Raw genomic sequence first — 3400 nt, forward strand, 5'->3', positions numbered from 1 at the left:
GGCACATAAAAGACACCATTTCGAGCGTGGCCGTTTTTGTGCGGGTGACACGTAAAAGCACCCACTACACTCTCTGAGTGGTTGGCGTTAGGAAGGGCATCCAGCTGTAGAAACTCTGCCAAATTAGATTGGAGCCTGGTGTTGCCATCCGGTTTCACCAGTCCTCAGTCAAATCGTCCAACCCATGCTAGCATGGAAAGCGGACGTTAAACGATGATGATAATGATAATGCCCACTCATTGACTAGCATGCTGGTGGCATGTAAAAAGCACCATCTGAACGTGGTTGATGCCAGTTACTCCTGACTGGCTCCCATACCGGTGGTGCATAAAAAGCGCCATTCGAACATGGTTGATGTCAGTACCCCCTGAGTGGCTCCTGTGCCAGTGGCATGTAAAGAGCACAACCAAGGTGTGGTCGATGCCAGTGCCGTTTGATTGGCTCCCATGTCGGTGGCACATAAAAAGCACCCACTACACGCTCAGAGTGGTTGGCATGAGGAAAGGCATCCAGCTGTAGAAATCTTGCCAGATCAGATTGGAGCCTGGTGCAACCTCCTGGCTTGCCAGTCCTCAGTCAAACCATCCAACCCATGCTAGCACGGAAAGCAGACATTAAATGATGATGATGATGATGATGATGATGGGCTTCTTTGAGTTTCCAGATCCACTCACAAGGCTTTGACTGGCCTGATACAATAGTAGAAGACACTTGCCCAAAGTGCCATGCTGCATCTTTGGAAAACAAATATTAAATTGCTACTATTGATGATGATGATGATGATGATGATGGCCATCAAATGCACAAATTAAAAATTTTCGTGTAACTAAACTGAAACGGGAAAAGAAAAAAAGAAAAGATTAATTGCCTAATCAGTATTTACCATTTATCAAATGTCTAATTAAGTGTAATTACATCAGGTTAATTAATTGCAGCAGTTCAGTCAAGCGCAGTCTAATTTAAAACATCATAAAGTACCATTTAAGATGAAGGCATAAATTGACTGTAAACACCAATCTGTTATCTCGTCTATCTCTTACTTGGTTCAGTCCTCTGACTGTGGCCATGCTGGGGCACCATTTTGGAAGGTTTAGTCAGACAAATTGACCCCAGCAGTTACTTTTCTAGTCTGGTACTTATTCTGTTGGTCGCTTTTGCCCAAACTGCTAAGTTATAGGGACATAAACAAACTAACACTGATTATTTAGTGGTGGTGGTGGTGGGGAGAAATGCAAACATACCATGCAACTCATATATATATATATATATATATATATATATATATATATATATATATATATATATATATATCTTCATCATCATTTAACGTCTGCTTTCCATTCTGGCATGGGTTGGACATCATCATCATCATCATCATCGTTTAACGTCCGCTTTCCATTCTGGCATGGGTTAGACAGTATGACTGAAAACTGGTAAGCCAGGGAGCTGCACCATGTTCCGATCTGATTTGGCAAGGTTTCTGTGGCTGGATACTCTTCCTAATGCCAACCACTCTGAGACTGTAGTGGATGTTTTTTACGTATGTAAATATACACACACACATACATGTATGTGTGTCTGTCTATCTATCTATCTGTCTATTTATATATAAAAAGCCACATCAGATGCCATGATGGAACTAAGGTGTAGGTACAGGAGGTGGTCAGATTCTTCATAAGGAATAGACAACTACCATATATATAAATGCACACACACACCCACATACAGTTTCCATCTATATATATACATAACATTGTATGTATGTATGTCTATACCTATGCATATTTGTATGTATGTATGTATATTTATGCATAAATATACATAACAACAGATGGTTTGAGGTTCACTACAGCTGTTTCAGACATGTTATCTTGTGCCTACAGTGGACCGTACACATTGGTAGTGCACAAGTGCGCTATTCCCCACTCTACCTTGGTGCCTTTATTATTCAAATACCTTGATTCTCTCAGATCCTGAAAATTTTATGATATAAGTATATATATTGGTGGCACGTAAAAAGCACCATTGGAGCATGGTCGATGCCAGTGCCGCCTGATTGGCTCCTGTGCTCGTGGCACGTAAAAAGCACCATTCGAGCGTGGTTGATGCCAGTGCCACCTGACTGGCCCCCATGCTGTTAGCATGTAAAAAGTGCCCACTACACTCTTGGGGTGGTTGGCATTAGGAAGGGCATCCAGCTGTAGAAACCTTGCCAGATCAGATTGGAGCCTGGTGCAGCCTCCTGGCTTGCCAGTCCTCAGTTAAACTGTCCAACCCATGCCAGCATGGAAAGTGGGTGTTAAACGATGATGATGATGATGATGACGATGAGAAAAGGAGAGAGAGCGACAGAGGTGTTCTTTCATCAAAGTTTAAGCCCTCTCTTGTTCACAATGCTGAAATGTTCCACAGTTTGAATTCTTTCACATTTTGCATCTATTTTCATCTTTCTCTGGCAAACTACTGAAATGAAATAGCGACTGGAAGGTACTAAAGGGATGAGCAACAGGTTTTGAGCTCATACAACTTTTTAATATCAGTTCATTTTATCAGGCTTGAAACGTGTAGCCTCAATGGTAGCTATATTTTACTGCATCTCTTGAATTATTAAGTTGTGGTGGTCATATAATACGCTATCTATGCAGTTGCTATTTATACTCTTATAACATTTATGAAACTGATAACTGTTGAAAATGGCCTTTGCTCCTCATCAGGCATCTCGTTTCTGAATGTCAGAGTGCCAAAAATGCCATTGAACTAACAACCCTTATTTCACAACTAAGGGCCATTTGGTGGCTGTTGGGGTTAGGGGTATTTTTTAGAGTGTTAATCTATTAAAGTGGTTATTTTTTTTTTATATTGTCTGTAAAGGAGGGCTATGTAGTTAACCTGATCTCAAGCCGAGTTTTGTGTCCAATGAAGGAGACGACGTTGACATGGGTGCCAGTCGTCTAATTTAGTTCGATTTCGATATACATATATATATATATATTTAAAAAAATAACATCGACCACTAATGTGGACAATTAATGCGCTAGAAATAGATCACATCTTGTGTCTATTAAGACCTAAAAAGTTCTCAACATGAAATATAGCAGCATACCAAAAACGTGAGCGGGCAAGACATTTAAAATCACCTAAAAAAATCATTATTAAACAGGAACCAGGTTTCGGATTTAACAAATTCTTACCATTTGTCTATTCCTCATCAGCCTGATTTGTAATGTAACAGCAATTATCAGAATTGTATACATAGTTGCCCACCGCCATGGGTGCGCGTGCATATGGTTCTGCTAATTACAGCTTAATGGTAAAATTCAAAAGTCTTCGTTTTGGCTCGCTAATTTCAGGAATATATCCGCAGAAATATATATGTGCTTCTAAATTAAGTTAATTTTTT

At 40.1% G+C, this 3400-nt stretch overlaps 1 protein-coding gene across 1 annotated transcript in view; it reads left to right on the forward strand.

The window, feature by feature from the left end:
* Nucleotides 1-3400, forward strand: part of LOC106873417 (uncharacterized) — a 15611-nt gene that overhangs the window by 3373 nt on the left and 8838 nt on the right. The window lies entirely within an intron of this gene.

The sequence above is a fragment of the Octopus bimaculoides genome, chromosome 17 (genome assembly GCF_001194135.2).
Source record: "Octopus bimaculoides isolate UCB-OBI-ISO-001 chromosome 17, ASM119413v2, whole genome shotgun sequence".
Classification (NCBI taxonomy): Eukaryota; Metazoa; Mollusca; class Cephalopoda; order Octopoda; family Octopodidae; genus Octopus; species Octopus bimaculoides.